Genomic DNA, 18807 nt, shown 5'->3' on the forward strand with positions numbered 1-18807 from the left:
ATTGTATGTCCCGCCGTGCATGGGTCCCAATGTGAGGAGATCAACAGAAAGTCGATTCTTGGGAAACTTCTATGTACGTGGGAAAAATAAGTATAATCTTTTTTCCCAGGATTGAGGACCCTCCAAATCTCAATTACGCCCAAGTCCCATAGAACGTTCGCGAGGGCTAAGGCGTTTTTAAAATCTGCTTGGGAGGGTGGTGATGATGTGTCCATTGTGGAGCCCGGTCCCCCCAATATCAGTCCTCATTCTGTGAATGTTGTCAGTATGGGCAAAGGTTAGGTAGAAAGTGATGCGGATTCTCGCTAGGGGCATAGATGGAGCAGAAAGTCATTGTGTGACCGGACAGTCACATATCTCTGCCTCTGACCCCTCTGTAGTCCCGACATCTTGAAAGGTGTATCCCTCTTAAACAATACTGCTGATCCCCCATTCTTGTTCCTACAAGAAGCTGGAAAATGTAGTGGGAAGTGCCTATGACGCATTCTGTGTTCATCTTGAGGGGCACTGTGGGTTCCCTGAAGCATGACCACCCCTGCCTTCATGTCGAGCAGGATTTAAATGTGAACTTTCTTTTAGCAGGTGAGATCAAACCCTGGATATTCCAGGAGCATATTTTAGTCTCAGACATATAAAGATCTTAGTGCACCTATCATTCCCACCATGCCTAGCATTGAAGGCAGTGATTCATATCGTCCCATATTTATAATACTCATTCTTTGCGTACCCTAGAAGAACTACCTCTGACCACCAACATTCCCTTCGCACTCCCCCAAATCCCATCACTTCCCCAACAATGAGTTTCGGAGCTAAACAACTCCACCATTTCACATTCAGACTTCCTGTGCGATGTCCACCCGATCTGAGCCCCTCACCTCCCACACCGCACTCTATAAGTGTCCCCTTATCAGAGCTAAACCTCCCCCAACTGGGTGTGCCCCCACGAGCCTTACATCATCCGTGGCAATGCTGTCATCCAAATAGTTTATCCATCACCATCCCATTTTCTATCTCACCTTCTGCATACAGAGTCCCCATCCTACGGCTCCATCATCACTGCTCCACCCCTGCTGACTTCCCCTTTTATAGCTCTTCCAGCGCCAGTAACCTGACCTCTACCACAGGCTGTGGGGCTTCACCTCAGTTATTGACCTTGTGCGAGTGAACAAGTTCACTGCCTTTTTTCCTTGTGCCCAATCTACGCACTGTATGCCATACCGGATTGCCTGTTCCTTCATCCAATGGTTCTTCTTCCCTCTGTTGTATTGTTGGTGAGTGGGCACAGGTGGGTATGTAAAGAATGAGTTTGTGATACTGATACTTTAAATACTGTCAGTGGGGTGCAAACAGTCTGAATAGTGTCTCTGCACTGGATATTGAAGTAGGATAAATGAAAAAGGACCAAGGCTAGATAGCCATCGGTAAGGGCTGCATACCCTAACGACCACTAAGTGATTAGAACGTTGTGTAGTCTAATAATTCTGGCGTGTATCTTTAAATATTCAAAATGCTCAATTACAATAATGTGCGTGATCATTTTATTGAGTTTAATTAGTTTGCAAATGCCACTTGGCCAATGCATTTTGGATCCTTTGGTCCTTCATCAGGACAAATATCTTTCATATTAACCCAACCAATACAATCAAAGGATGCACAGACGATCAAATAGACCAAATCAACCAATTGTGTATCACCAAAAGTTCACATAGTTCACAATCATGCAATCAAAGTTTAACCCCATGTACATTGGGACCATCGTAAGAAGGCTTGGATCCTTGGTACAAAAGTCAAATCAATAAATCATAAATAGTCATGCCTCATCCGCAGCCATTTAGGCCGCGGATGAGGCAATTGCATTTATATGTATAGTTAACAAGAGGAAGGAATCCAGGTAAAACCCCAGGGTTTTTACTTCTTTGGAGACTACGATGGTGTTGCCGTCATTGATGAAGGACTTGTAAGCTCCATTAAGTTTGTTTAAGAGTGTTTGTGATCCAATAAGGAGCAACTCAGTGTTCTCGTTGTTTACACATAGGGAATGTCGTGTCATCCAGACCTGGATAGTTTGATATATTTTGCCCAGTGAGTCGGAATCAGTGTTGTAGGTGCCTGAGATGGGAAGAAGGATTTGGGTATCGTCCGCATAGTTAGTATAGGAGATACCCATGGTGTCAAGGAGATTGAAGAGAGGCTCATATACTCCTGTTGGGTCACCTGCCTAGTTGAAGGTCGATCAACCATTCGCCGATGGTATTCGCTTGTTGTTTGTGATTGATGGTGAACTACCCCAAGTTCAGGTCTTTATAGTCCTGCTGCACTCCCCCAGCATTTGAGTCCCTCATTGTGGATCTTCCTCTTTATAATGGTCTGCGTAAAGGCCCCCTCAAGGGATCATCACTCTCTTATCTCCATCTCCCAAGGGCAGGCTAGTCCACAGCCCTCTTTATCTGCCTCTCCTCTGAGCTTCCCCAGGGGCAGCAGGGAATCTGCACTAGCCTGCCTGCGGCTGAGACCCTGCATGTGGCACCCTCCTGTGTGGTGCTCCCAAGCAGGGCATTCCCGGGCCGCACCTCTTGGAGTGGGACACTGTATGGTCGCCCTTGCTACAGCACCTTCTCATCTCTGCTGCCTGCGCCTCTTCATCAGCCATTACTCACATGGGGCCGCCATCTTGGGCCGGGCACCGCAACTGCAACCAAGACCACCTGGTCCGCACCGAGATCCAGGCTGTTGCATCCTCTGTCTCCTTCATGCCAGTGACTCACAGGGCTCAGGGGAACCAGTGCCTTGTTCCACCTCCCTTCATCTACTATCCAGCAGGCAGAGACCGATGGAGCGAGCCGAGGGTGCATCCGGCATGACCCTCCGCCTGGCCACACCCCCCATTAATACAAAGCGTGATAGTGCTTTGCTACTGAATAGAGATTTTAACTCCATGGCTCGTAGATGCACCCAAACATTGTTAAACAAGGGATTTGGTAGAGCAAAGTTTGGATAGTGCTATTAAGTATTCTGTGAGCTACTCCATTGGTTAAGTTTTTATTTTGAAGAGTGAAACGAAAAATCGTAAATTTCAATTAGCTATATGTGAAACTGAAAAACTTGGCTTAAGCACATTTAGCAAACTTTTCGAATCTTTTATATTTTAAAATATTCATGAGCAGATCATTTATTGCCATGATGAAAGTTGGATATGTCATTTTACCAACAAGTAGTTATGAAAATTATTACAGTTTTTATTTAAAAACTTGTATGTCAAAGGTTTATAAGAATTTTTTTTTTTACTAGTGTATCTCGTTATTTCAAAACTCCAATAACTCCAAAACCAGTTGGGAAATGGTTGGCTAACAGTTATACAAGTTTGTCGTACATTTATACAAACAAGCCTAATTTGTTGTTCTCCGAGTGTGAAGCGTATGGGAATTAATTTGCCTTTTTTTTTGTCTTGAGATTGGTTGCCACGTGACCCTGCGTGAGACAGATTTATGCAAAGCCAGGCCCTGTCACATACGCCCAAGCCACAGCATTCTCCCTTCATCCCTGATAGTCCTTTTTTTGGGGCAAGCAGGAGATCGAGAGACCCTATTAAGGCGGCATTCTAGGTAAGGATTGTTACCAGAGCACATTTGATTTCTCTGGCCCCAGGTTGCTTCTGCTGATTCTCCTGCCCAGTTGCCAAGGCCCTTGGTTTATGTTAGGTAGGGAGATGGCTACTGAGCGGTACCATTTAAGGGGCTCTCAGCTCCCCACTCTCTCAGATGTGCTACTATAGGTTAGGCAGGACCTTTAAGCTAGTGAATTAACAAGGGGGGTCCTGGGAGTCGCTCAGCCAGACTTTAGTGCTGGTTACGAGAGACTTACCCAGAGTCTTTGGGCCTCATTACACGGATGGCGGTAAGGATTTACCGGTACCGGTAAAATACTGGTACCGGTAAATCCTTACCGCCTTACTACGAGGTCCCTTTGCGGGCTGGGGGATTTAACGCCTGCTTTTGCAGGTATTAAAAAACAACCCGCAAAGGGACCCAGGGAGCTAATTACGGTACCGCAATTTGCGGTACCGCAATTACCGCCTTCCCCATTCCCATTATGCCCTATGGGGCAAAAATGGGAATGGGGAAGGGCAATGGTGGAAGGGGGAATTACCGCCTCGCCAACCTTGGAATGGGGCGGTTATTCCCCTTTCCGCCAAGGCGGTGCCGCTATTTCACCGGCATGAACCATGGCGCTAATAGCGCCATGGTTCTCCGCCATCCGTGTAATGAGGCCCTTTATCTCACTATCTTTCACAGAGAAGAAATATCCCAAACATCAGTCTTTGTCCTGCCCTGGGGCAGTCCAGCACCGAAATTCTAGGAAATTCTCCGCTGAACAAGAGTACCAACAGCAACCCCAGACACGTGTTTCGGTCTGGTTGGACCTCATCAGTAGGGTGGAGCTGTGCCTCTCTAAGAATAGTGAGCAAGGGGTCCACGTCTGGATTCCCCTAGTAACTTAGGCTTTGAGCTAGTTTACACCAAGGTTATCGCATCGTTCATTTTTCTATCCTTATCATACTTGCAAGGGTTACCTAACGTAAGGGAAAACGTGACTGGCGTTGTTTGGTGTTGCTGGTTTCATGGAACAAATGTACATCCAATGGAATGGTTTATGTTATAAAACTCCCCAACTTTGCACGCAGCCAAAAACGCCCGATGAGGGCTGTGGAAGTTTGCCTGTTAGGCGCATGCTCGGGTTTAGCAGGAAGGAGGATGAAAGACCTTTTCTGGGCCACTTCTTGTATGATATCTGGGTCGCATGGCAGCTTTCCCAAACTCCACGGACTAGATGTCCACCTTCAGGCACACGAGCAAGTGTGGCCCCCCTTTCTGGGTAGCCTCATATCGTGTAGGTGTTATGATTATGTGGGATGGGGTAGAGGACCTTTGGACGTACTAGTGATGTTTGATCTGGAGAGAGCGGGCCATTGCTGATTGAAGGCACTAGAAAATATTACCCATCGTGCTGCCACCCTTGGATTCCTCATGAATTCCCTGAGGGAGTCAGAATCAGGGAATACATTGTTTTGCTGTATTTTCATTTCCCAAAAACAGTATGAAATACACTGAGGATTGCTTTAGTACCAAACAGGCCAATCCCCCTATGCAAAACTATGTACATTTAGTTGTCTGAGAAAAAACTAACTAAGCTTGGTGTGATCCTACTTGCTGACATGTGTCTATATGTGAAACACAGCAAATAATTGTTTAATAATGCACAGGCGTTGCAGTCTAAAAACCATATAGCTACATGAGCATTACACAAGGAAAAAACTTGATTACGTCAACAGAAGTGACACAGTGTGAAATGTAGCTTTCCTGCATCCATTGAGAGAAATGAGGTGAACATGATTAATACCATTGGCAATGGCGTGGCCCTTCCTGATTGCTGAACTCTGGGCCTTTTCACTTGATACCTGTTATGACCAGTAGTCAGGGTACTTATAAAAGGATATTCAGTTAGCCAGCTGTGATCTTCAGGTTACTTTAATCAGGTTTCATCACATGGAGATAGGAAGTACAGTACTAGGGAAGACCGCTGGATCCCACCACCCAGGCTACATAATCACCAACTGCCCTGGGTGGGATCCCATACACTCAACATTCCAGTCAGTCACACTCCAGGCATTCCATTCATGACCTCACACCTGCAGACACACAGAATGCATTCAGGAAGAAGGATACAGCAAGCAAATAAACATATAACAGGAATGCCATTCCTAACAATACCTCTTGGAGATTCAACAAAATTCAGCAGCCTCCATCTTCCCACTTCCCCAATGGCATACCTTCTCAGAAGCATGTGCCTCACTGCTTCTGGGTCTGGTGAAATGTCTGCGTTAGCCCAATGGCCCGCCTCCCCCGTGCATGCTGGTGGCTGCCTGGCTCATCTTGGCGATGCTCTGTTCCGTCTCTCCTCTCCAGGCTTCCTTAGGGACCTCCCGGCCCCACAGCACTTCACTTCAGTAGTACCAAAGGGCACCGCAGCCCACACAGCCAGTCGTTTAGTTTCCAAAACTTTATTTGGTATAAACATTTAGCAGCAATCAATACAGTATTATAAAAAAGAATTTTAAACACTTCTAAAACATTACATTAAGATACAAAAGAAACCATGCTGATTAAATTGTAAAGGGCTAAAACAAACATTATTACATTATTGCAACCTCTATACTATAAATGCTGCTAACTGTTGTATAGTGACTTCTGCCAGAACATGGAACAGCATGGTAGAACCTGAACCTTTACTATGCCATTCTAGAATTGTACTCAGTAAGTAGAAAGTTTATTTCCAGTTGGAGTCAGTTGGCTGTTATGTGTTATGGTGGATGTGCTGGGGGTCTTATGGACTGAACTTACAAGAATAAATAAGCTTTGTTCACGTGTGAGCATCCTTATTACAATAACCATCAGAATTGACCGATTCTCTATGATACAGGGACTGGTAAACTTACTTCCCTCCTTCTTTGCAACCAAGCTCTGTGGGAATATCTTGCTTTTGCAAAAATGACCTTTCAGTTTACTGAGCATGTTAAATGTACCATAGCTTCATGTGTACCTCGAATCCCTTCATCATTCTGTGTTGGTTTCAAATACATGCATCTAAATTTCATGGTAATGGAACAAACTAACATGTACCATACAATTGTTTTGTATGCGACTCTACAGATAGGGCATACACCAGACCTTGAGGATAACTATGTCGGGATATACCAGGCTGTTTGGAGTATCCCTAACTTCAGTCGGACATATAACGACCATTCATGAGGTGCGTGAATTTCATCCAGGAACAATTACAATTGCCGTTACTCAGGGCCGTTTCTGAGTGAAGCCATCTTAGCTTCAAGGTGATGTCTAGATTTTATTTTTGTATTTTCTTTAAGAGATATTATCGAGCTCCTGGTACAGCCAGTGGGATTGTCCCACAGGGAGGAACCGGCATCCAGTGTATGTAGCATTTGTTTTGCATGAACGAGCCAGCTACAGCTCTTAGCCCCTTCCAATAACAAAAATGTTTTCAAAGTATCTCAATACAATCCCAACCCTGAGGAAATCCAGAGCCTGAGCCAATATAGCACTGGTCTTAAGGCAATATGGTTGGCTATAGGAAAAACAGTGAGGTTGGAGTGCTTTTTGGTAGCAGAATTAATTCTTTCATAAATGTATTTTCCAATGTGGATAGAGATACGACATTTGCGTAACCCGATAACTTCGACCCATAAATAGATGCTGGCATGGCTTGCTTTCCATACAAATCCAGGGCCGGTGAGATTGCCCAACTACAGTGGCCGAGGAAAAAGGATTGTATTCCCCCACTCTACTTCCCTAGACTGATCTCGGCATAAGCAGTTGTTCTGTCCACCCACATCATTCATGGAACCTGGTCCCTTAATAGTAAACATATTTGACTTGTTCCAACCTTGTGCCATGAATTGCTATTCTCAGGGAGCCACTCCTGGCAAAGTGAGGTTTGAAAACCATAACTTTAGTTTTGTTAATATTCAGCTAGAGGCTAAGCTTTTTAAATTTAGCTATAGAAATGCCCTGCAAATTCTCGAGACCTTTTGGGGTTGTTGCCAGAATTACTGCATCATCCTCATAGAATACTGCTGGCCATTTCCTAGACGCAATTCTTAGTGCATTGAGGCAACCCCCCACTAGTGCATCCACCAGCCGCTGGATGCAGATGCAAAAGAGGAGAGGCACCAAGACGCACCGCTGGCAGAGCCCTTTGTTCACTGCAAAGGGCCTTGACTGCCCCTCCCCCCCAGCCCATAACAGACAGAAGCCTGGACCCTGAATATAACTATTTAATTGATTCTACCAGTTGCACAGGAGCATTCCCGTCAGTCCAAATTTGACAAAGGGTGTTCCTTAATACAGTGTGAAATCAGTTTTTCAGATCCAAAAATATTGCATCCAACTTGATCTTACACAGAATAGTATACTTTTGGATCAATAAAAACAGTAAAGAAACAATGGTCCACTGTTCCTCTACCTGTACGGAGACCAGCCTGTGCATCTGTGATTACCTGGTTTTCCTATGCCCAGCTTTGAAGATGAGCCAACATTTACATTCTCAAAGTTTTTCCAGCGCTATCAAGCAGTGACATTGGGCAATGGTTCCCTGGGCAATATCTGCTCTCTTTTCTAGAAATAGGAACTATTATTGCACTCCTCCCCCGACCAGCTCTTTTGCTTTAATCACTTCCAAAAAAGGATAGTATCCCCCTCCACCAGGGCTGCTTGCAGTGCACCCCTCCATACTTTAACAAACTCCATTTCTCCTGCTGATTGGGTTTTTATATTCAGCCCTAAGGGACTGCATCCTGATCTTATCTAGAGCTGCATCAAGTCTTGCGCCTGAAATCACAGCTTTCTTTGCCTTAAAGCAGTCCCCGTCACCAGGCATTGGCCACAAAAGCCAGTCCTGGGGTTCTAATAGCTATGTAGACCCGGGGCATGGGCCATATGGTTGTATGGGCCCAGAAGACTGAGCTAGAGGCCTGACCACTGCACTTGGCCTTTAACTTGGTCCTTTATACCCACTAAGCCTGGTGCAACCCGACATCCGGGTCGATAACTCTTTATTTCGGCATAGATTGAAGCATCCTTCCTATTATGAAAATTGATGAACATCCAGCGACAGAGAGACCAATCATCCTTCACACCATAATGTTTGAATAATGCAGTAAATATGAAAGTGGATGTACAAAGTATATTAAGCTGGTGAAAAGACACTGCCAATTTGACAACAGAGCTGGGCCAGGGGCTAAAAGAAGATTATGAAACAAATGACAAGATGTGTTAAGAATAGTCAATGAAAGATTAATATAAAGGCGAGGCGATAGGGTCAGAAATGACTACCGTCCAGTGCCCTGAAAATCAAACATTCTGGGTTTTGCAAAAGCCCATTGACCTATTGGTAGTTTCTGACACCCCTTTCTGTGAGCTTTGCAGTAACGTGATGTCTTGGTACCGGGCTACCTGGTGAGGCACTGTGGGAGACAGTGGCGAGGTTCAAATGTTGATCAGGGGCCTGAGCGTTGTGGCTCGCTCACTCTAATATTGTAAGTGTTGAGTGTCCATCCTCTGTATGCCCTCAGGTTGTCTATGGGTCCACGTTATGTTATGGCGACTATTTTCTATTGTGCCAAAACTATATTTTCTGTACTATTGTGGGTATTAAAACGCAGAGGAGGGATGCAGAACAAAATGCCATATCCAGTAGTATCCCATAGAGGAGAATGGTCAGAAACATTTAGAAGTGTTGTAACAAAATAAAACATATTTAAATGTCTTCTAAATGAAGCAAAGCGTGACTTGAATTGGATGACTTACAGAAGGCTATTCCAGAAATGTGTAGTTCGGACTGAAAACGATTTGCCTCCAGCTGATGCAAAATTGATATGAGGCACAGATAGTAAACAGGAATTTTTGGAACTAAGTTAACGGTTATGTTGATAGAGAATAATAGATAGAGAATAGAAAGGGGCAGAATCATGTAAAGGTATTTGAGCGAAAACTGTGTTCTTTGATAAAATTCACACTTGGACCGATAGCCAATGAGGTTCCCAGAGAAAAGGAGAAGTATGGCTAGACAAAGAGTACCCTAGACTATTCATGCTGCTTGATTTTGCAAAGTTTGCAGTGTATTGATAATCTTTTTTGGACAGCCGACGAATAAAGAATTAGAATAATCCAATTTGGCACTCATGAAAACTTGAGGATGTGAATATAACGACCTTGCTATAAAAAGGGACAGGTTTTCCTAAGACATTGAAAGTAGTATGTAGTGGAGCTAATGGACAAAATTGACCTATGCTGTCATGTCAATTAAAGGGCTGAAAAAAAAAGATTTTATCGAGGGTAGGAACCTCTTTGTAAGGTATAGAGAAAAAGGTGGTTCCTCTTTTTTTTTAAGTCAGAGTTGGCACCAATGACAAGTTCAGTTTTTGAAGTTTTTAATTTCAACTATCCTTTATTTGACCTAAGAGAATATAAAGTTAAGTTTGACATTTTCCACAGTAGCATCCCAAGAAAGCTTGAAACAAAGATTGGTGTCATCAGCTTAATAGAAAAACCGAAATCTAAGGCCTGTAAGAGGTCATGAGGATGTTTAATAAAATACAATTAGGGAGAAGATCCCTGTGGATCAATGAAACAAATGATAGCCTATACGGATGACCGGTGTGGTAATAGGAGATCCAGTAGGAGAGGAATGACTTAAGAGCAGCATCCAACATTGAGGTTAGCCAGTCTAAGAATAATTTGGCGGTTAGAGGTGATTAGAGGTGTTGAATGCCGCTGACAGGTCAATCATTATGAAGATAGTATTGTGGTGATCAACTCTATTACACAAAAGGCTCTTGTGAATGTCAAGTAAGGGAGTCTTATTACCTCATCTGGGTCGGAGCCCAGGTTGCCTTTCTCCTAGAAATTGATATGACTCAGGATGGTCCTGAATTTAGGAGTACCTTTCAATAATCTTGTCCAGAAAAGGTGCATTAAATATAGGACTTTAATATAACTACAGAAACTGTCAGTATCAAGGGAAATGTTTTTCAAAAGTTTCTCAATAGCTGATATTTTTAATATTCTGGAACAAAGCCTTGATGGAAAGAGGTGCGGAAAGGTAGGAGGTTGTTCAGACAGCCCCAGGTAAGACAAGTAAGACATTGGTTTTCAGGAGAGGTGTAAGGGTTTGTGGTGTGAATACTATCATGACGTTCATCCAGACGAACTGAAAGCTTGGACAGAGGAAATGTCAGGTTTTGGGCAAATGTGGTTGGGGACAGAAGAGGGATAAACCTCTGTGGTATAATACTGTTAGCTATTTGTTAATGAATATTATACATTTTGGATTAAAAATGTCTGTATGAAACAGATTCAACCTGAAGTAATCGGGAAGGATGAAAAAATGGGAACATCAACTTTGTATCAGTGGCACAGCCTAATTCCATGCATGGATGATTTCTGGCCAGTCTTCCAACTGATTCTCTATCCTGGCCAACCCAAGAGTGCTTGCTATCTTCATACTATATCTTGAATTCCAGTTGAGGTATCTGTTTGGCATAAGTTGGCTATCACTCTGTGTCAGACTAGAAGAGGTTCACTTCATTCCATAGTGAAGTGGAGGAGCAGGTGAAGTTGGGGGAGTAACAAACTGACCACAAAAGTGATGGGTGGAAGGTTTCGAATGAATCTAAACCACTGGCAATTGCTCTGGGCCAACCTTCCACACCACCGTTTTTTAGCCCGTCTGCGCCATTGCAAAAGGGGACCAGCCAAGTGCAAATCAGTCAGCAGCTGCCGCCACCGAAGGTAGCAGCCGAGCCCGAACTGCAAGGCCGAAACATGTCTGGGGTTGCTTGGTTTTCTGTGCAGAGGGGACCTGGCCTAGCAGTTCGGGCTGGGCTGCTACCTTCGGTGGCAGCAGCTGCTGACTGATTTGCATATGGCTGGTCCCCTTTTGCAATGGCGCAGACGGGCTAAAAAACGGTGGTGTGGAAGGTTGGCCCAGAGCAATTGCCAGTGGTTTAGATTAATTCGAAACCTTCCACCCATCACTTTTGTGGTCAGTTTGTTTCTCCTTGTGAGAGAGGGTATGCCCAGACGTGGGTCCCTTGCTCGCTGCGCCACAGGGAACCAGGGTGCACCTCACTGAGGAGGTCCAACAAGGCCGAAACATGTCTGGGGTTGCTTGGTTTTCTGTGCAGAGGGGACCTGGCCTAGCAGTTCGGGCTGGGCTGCTACCTTCGGTGGCGGCAGCTGCTGACTGATTTGCACATGGCTGGTCCCCTTTTGCAATGGCGCAGACGGGCTAAAAAACGGTGGTGTGGAAGGTTGGACCAGAGCAATTGCCAGTGGTTTAGATTAATTCGAAACCTTCCACCCATCACTTTTGTGGTCAGTTTGTTTCTCCTTGTGAGAGAGGGTATGCCCAGACGTGGGTCCCTTGCTCGCTGCGCCACAGGGAACCAGGCTGCACCTCACTGAGGAGGTCCAACAAGGCCGAAACATGTCTGGGGTTGCTTGGTTTTCTGTGCAGAGGGGACCTGGCCTAGCAGTTCGGGCTGGGCTGCTACCTTCGGTGGCGGCAGCTGCTGACTGATTTGCACATGGCTGGTCCCCTTTTGCAATGGTGCAGACGGGCTAAAAAACGGTGGTGTGGAAGGTTGGCCCAGAGCAATTGCTAGTGGTTCAGATTAATTCGAAACCTTCCACCCATCACTTTTGTGGGAAGTTGGGGGAGTGCCACATGTTGGTCTATGGTGATCCTCAGAGATGCCTACTATTCCTGCCGCCCAACACTATCATCTGAGGACTCTGATAGACTTGCCAAGTGATCAGTGGCTCTCACCATTCATATGTAGATGACACACAGATTAAGCTATGTGTCTATCAGTGGACCACTGAGCAGCTTCTTCAGAATGGTCACGGGCAGTGGAGTGTCCAGCCTTTTTTGACCGGGGTGGTCCAAGTGGGGCACTGATTTATGCAGGGGTGGCATGAAGTGCGAGCATATATCATAGTTTAGGGTGATGGGGTGGCACCTGGGGTGGGCAATCAGATTCCAGGAGTAGCACATGCCACCCCAGGCCACTCTCTGGACACGCCACTGGCCACAGTGTTGAATTTGGATTAAAATAACTGTTTTAAAGCTACATGTTGCTAGAATGCAGGCATTACACCCGTAACAGATAATCCCAATGGTATCCAAGTTGTTTATGGGTAATGCTTATTTTACCATAAAGATACACAATCTGGGTGTGATTTGGAAGGTGGATCTGGGCTTTGATCCACAGGGTGTATAGATGATGCTCATGTCGGAATGTAGAGAGTGTTTGTTGTAATTGGAAGAGCTTCCGTGGTGGAGAGATCTATCCCCAGACTCCTAATAGTTTGGGTGGAATGAGATTATCCAGTGGCCGAAACCTGCCTTGGGTGCCTGATCTTCTGAGAGAGCTGAAATACTTTAATGAAGCAAGGTGATGCAGGTCCGTAGTATGATTTGTGTGTTAAGTAAAGAATTTTGAAAGCAATTGGAGGTTCACTGGTAGCCATTGTAGTGATTTCAAGGTAGCACTGATATGTGCCAACAGCTTCTAGCCAAAGATGAGCTTGGCAGAAAAGATCTGTACATGTTGTAGGCCCAATAACAGTGATCAAGCTAGGCTACAACTACAACCAGTTGCAGTTTAGTTTGAAAACATTCCTCCTTGACAACATCTTTTCACATTCAGGAGATCAACACGACTCGAAACCAGATTATAAATGTCAAGGGTTTTTATTTTAACAAATATAGAGATTAAGGCTAACTGAGGTGAACAGGCAAGAATACCACACAGTGGCTTAACACAAAATGGGGGACCCCCTACGAGCCCTGCTAAGTAGGTCCGCCAAGCTCCTTGGAAAAACACAAGCCATGTCACAGACTCCCGGACGCGATCGAATCACCACGCATGAGCAATGAACAAAATGATCATGCTGATGCAGAGACACACCGTATGCCACACTACGAAAAAGATGTACGCTTTTAAATACAATCTAACTTCTTTCCCCTAACATGGAAACAAGTAGGTGGAAGATGAGCACATGGCCACTTGCATTCAAGAATACTAGCCACCACTGTGAATGTCCAGCAACTTTATTGTACACATGCTAGTGATGGAGACAGTTTTTGGGGGTGAACAGCTTCTGAGGGTGCACTAGTGTTTTTTAACTATTGAAGATCGGGGGGGGGGGTAGTTGAATATTTTTAGTTGGGGGGCATTATTCATATTTCCCATGAATGAGCACCCTCGACTGAGTCTAGCAAGGAAGCCTTAAGTAAGAGTCTCAGAGAGGGAGGGTGTTGGCCCCACCAATACCCTTTTAAAAATGTGTTGAAATGTTTTGGGAAAAATGCAGTTAAAATTCATACCTTTTACAATTGGTTCTCCAGGTTGACACATTCAATAGATGCCTTATTACCAATTATACACAGGAGCATTTTACAACATCTTCATGATCCATGTTTCCAAAACATATGGCATCATTGCCATTGTCGCTCACTGCCATGCAGTTGCACATACGATCCATGCCAGCATTCCCAATGTAAATCACTTTCATATTGTGACCACAATCTATGCAGCCAGAATCGACGCCTGTTTGCTCACTGTAAATCACTTTCTTGAAGCTCTGGCCACAATCTATGCCAGTACGGTAAGTGACTTTTTTGAAGCTGCTACCACAATCTATGGAAGTATGGTCATTATAAACCCCTTAGCTATGAACATGGATAATAATACAAACCAAAATGAGTTAATGTAAAATCTACAGCTGACAGTTATATCCTTTTTTATGATATTGGCCTGCCTATGCCTGGGGATGAAATGGAAGCTATGAATACATAGAAATTCTTGCAAAAAAAGGCCCGGAAATGGGACATAGCTAATAACCTAGTGATATTAATCATAAAGAGGTGGTACGCACAATACACTGTGCAGGGATTCAAGACAGCGGAACCCAGAAGCCTCTTAATGAAAGTCTGTAACCAGGAATTCCTACGATTCCTTCCATTGCTCCGCTTTAACATATTACTGTGTTATGAGTATGTGGGGGCTTGGAAGGAGGTTGCCAACTGTGCAGGAGAGAGGTGGAAACGATCAGACACCTATTAACAGATTGTAGCTGTTTGCAGGAATACTCTATAATACTATAATAGTGGTTACAGGGACCTGGTAAGTGATTATAGAATGGTTACCACAGACCAATTCTGCTCCACCATCCTCACGGCAGAAACATTGTTGTATGTGGGAGCGGCATACCACATCTGGAAAAGGATAACTGTTATATTGCAAGAAAAACTAGATAAAGGATGAATTGTATTTTACTTGTATTCCACTATTAGTATGACTATATATGGTGCCTTATCTTTTTATAAATACTTGTTTTTAAATATTATTATGTTGATGAGTTTAATTAATGCTATGTAATTTGATGTGATATGCACATAATTTGTAAATGATTAATGCTATGTATTGAATTTAACTGTTTGTATGAAATGTGTATAAGGCTTTAATTGACCAATTGCACTATAAACTATATAAAATAAAAAAATAAAAAAGTTAACCCTTTTCATGAAATTGCAGCCACAATCTATACCAGTACGATCACTGTAACTCACTTTTATGAAGTCATTGACCTGCAGCCACAGTCAATACCAGATTTTCCAATGTAGCACCGCACCTTGGTGAAGTAATGTAGCAGCTTGGTGAAGTAATGTAGCACCTTGGTGAAATAATGTAGCACCTTGGTGAAGTACTGTGCACCTTGGTGAAGTAATGTAGCACCTTGGTGAAGTACTGTGCACCTTGGTGAAGTAATGTAGCACCTTGGTGAAATAATGTAGCACCTTGGTGAAGTACTGTGCACCTTGGTGAAGTAATGTAGCACCTTGGTGAAGTACTGTAGCACCTTGGTGATGTAATGTAGCACCTTGGTGAAGTAATGTAGCAGCTTGGTGAAGAACTGTAGCACCTTGGTGAAGTAATGTAGCACCTTGGTGAAGTACTGTAGCACCTTGGTGAAGTAATGTAGCACCTTGGTGAAGTAATGTAGTACCTTGGTGAAGTTGCACAACATGTATGGGTCAGCAATGTTACACTAAATAATCTTCATGATGCAACCCCAAATCCCTTTTCCTCTCCCTCATTTCCTCAGCCCACCAAACACATGCACACTTTGCTCTTGCCATGAATACTCTCACACACAGGCAAACAGTCATACAGACATACACACTCATGCACACATATTTGCTCTCTCTTGTCACGGCTCCTCCTTATCATTACCTGTTTCCTATGATGACTTTAACCTCCTGGTCTCTCTCTCTCTCTCTCTCTCTCTCTCTCTCTCTCTCTCTCTCTCTCTTCCTCCCTCTCGCTCTCCCTCTCTCTCTCTCTCTCTTTCTCTCTCCTCCCCAGCCCTCTTTTTCCTTCTCTTATGTTTTCCTCCTATAGCTGGATGCCACACTGCCCTCCTCTCTCCCCTCCCAGTTGCTCCTTAAAGCTCCCAATGCTCCAACCACCAGGATGTCAGACTCTACTACACCGAGGAGGATTCTTTATCAGGGTGGAATGTATATTCAGTTGTCTGCATCCTTGAGAGCTGTCTTTCCTGGGTTGATAAAGCTATCTATAAAATAACACTGACACTTTTCTGGAGCTAAAACAATGCATTTTTGTCAATGTCCATACCCACAATACATTGCTCAGTGTCTTTCAAATGAAAATGAACTTCCAATGATGGCCACTGGGTGGCTTTGCAGCCCGTGTGACATAAATGACATGGTTTATTTTACTTTCACATTTCAGGTGGAAGATTTTGTATCCATGCTTCCCTAAACCCACCGTAACATTTATGGTGTTTGCTATGCATTTTTAGGGGAGTTCCATATACCTAAACATTTATCATTTCTATTCAAAGACAACGTGAATGTGATGTGATCATTAGTTTAAATGCTAATAGTATAAGTCTAAAAAGTAAACAATGTTAAATCAACTTTTGACTTTCACTGTATAAAAAGATACTGTATGCTACCTCTAGGTTAAAAGTAGCAGGTATGTGTTGGGTCATAACTGTTTAATATTGCACACGGCACATCTCCTGCAATAATTAAAATGACTATCCATCAGTAATTGTATGAGGAGGGGGACTGGGTCAGACACTCACAATGGTTACTGCAGTTGGATCATTTATAAGCACCTGATAGCCCGAGTGGTTCATTATACCGGTGCAGAATGTTTATTTTTAAAAAAATATGTTGTATGCTTTGATACTTAACTTGGTGCAGGATAGGATATAGAGAGTTATAACTATACTCCCTGTTATTGATACATTGAAGTAGGATACTACGCTGTCAAAGCTTGTAGTATATACAAATAAACAGGGTAGAACAAAATACCTTAATTAAATGATGAAGATCTTTTCTGTGCTTAAATAGGGCTTTCAAGTCTCTAAGCAGAGCTGTAACTGTTCTTTAGGTCTGCTGTTGGTGTTGCATGTCGCCAGAATGCCCCTCTGGCCCTCGTGATGACCCCGAGCCACAGAGCACATGCCACCCGGCTGTTTATTACAAGCACATGCAGCAGAGTTGCGTCACTCCGCCGTGTGTGTGCCCTAAAGGGGCAGGCACCACAGTTGGCATATGTTGGTGAGTGGCAATAAAGGTTTATGGCTTGCATGAATATTGTGTAGTGCTCTCTTATCTATGCGCCACCGCTAGCTTCTCTGCTTTTTTGCATTCGCATGGCGAAATGAAAGCACACCCCACCAGTACTACATTAAATCTTACCTCACATCAGGATTCTGCAACTCGAGATGCAAAAGACTACAATCCACATGATCCCTCAACCTTGATTATGTTGGTTATGGCTGATGGGAGTTGTAGAAAAAAACATTTCGCCAGCCAAAGAAAGCTGCCGGAAATAGTTCTGCATATTTTAAGCGAAAGGTAAAGCCATTATATGAGTCTGAATAAAGTTTTGAATCAGGGACAGTTGCACCATTGGTCGCTGAGGAAAGAAAAGGCTTACCTCTTCAGGCCTAATTTAAAAATGTGGGTTTGAAATAGTGGAGAATGAGTGGCTTTAAAATTGCACGCAGGGCACCGCCAGCATTAGTGCTTGCGTGCTGTTGAGTCTCCTGCAAGCACTGCCAGCATTAGTCCTTGCGTGCTGTTGACTCTCCTGCATCCACCGGCAGCATTAGTCATTACATGATGTTGAGTTTCCTGCATGTACCGCCAGCATTAGTCCTTGCGTGCTGTTGAGTCTCCTGCATGCACCGCCAACATTAGTCCTTGTGTGCTGTTGAGTTTCCTACATGCACTGCCAGCATTAGTCATTGCGTGCTGTTGAGTCTCCTGCAAGCACCGCCAGCATTAGTCCTTGCGTGCTGTTGACTCTCCTGCATGCACCGGCAGCATTAGTCCTTGCATGCTGTTGACTCTCCTGAATGCACCGGCAGCATTATTCCTTGCGTGCTGTTGACTCTCCTGCATGCACCACCAGCATTAGTCCTTGCGTGCTGTTGAGTCTCCTGCAAGCACTGCCAGCATTAGTCGTTGTGTGCTGTTGAGTCTCCTGCATGCACCGCCAGCATTAGTCCTTGCGTGCTGTTGAGTCTCCTGCAAGCACCGCCAGCATTAGTCCTTGCGTGCTGTTGACTCTCCTGCATGCACCGCCAGCATTAGTCCTTGCGTGCTGTTGAGTCTCCTGCATGCACCGCCAGCATTTGTTCTTCTGTGCTGTTGAGTTTCCTACATGCACCGCCAGCATTAGTCCTTGCATGCTTTTGAGTCTCTTGCATGCACCGCCAGCATTACTCCTTGTGTGCTGTTGAGTGTCCTGCATGCACCGCCAGCATTAGTCCTTGCGTGCTGTTGACTCTCCTGTATGCACCGCCAGCATTACTCCTTGCGTGCTGTTGAGTTTCCTGCATGCTCCGCCAGCATTAGTCCTTGTGTGCTGTTGAGTCTCCTGCATGCACCGCCAGCATTACTCCTTGCGTGCTGTTGAGTTTCCTGCATGCACCACCAGCATTAGTCCTTGTGTGCTGTTGAGTCTCCTGCATGCACCGCCAGAATTACTCCTTGCGTGCTGTAGAGTTTCCTGCATGCAACGGCAGAATTAGTACTTGTGTGCTGTTGAGTCTCCTGCATGCACCGCCAGCATTACTCATTGCATGCTGTTGAGTTTCCTGCATGCACCGCCAGCATTAGTCT

Source organism: Ambystoma mexicanum, chromosome 5p (genome assembly GCF_040938575.1).
Source record: "Ambystoma mexicanum isolate Mex_15411 chromosome 5p, UKY_AmexF1_1, whole genome shotgun sequence".
NCBI classification, from domain to species: Eukaryota; Metazoa; Chordata; class Amphibia; order Caudata; family Ambystomatidae; genus Ambystoma; species Ambystoma mexicanum.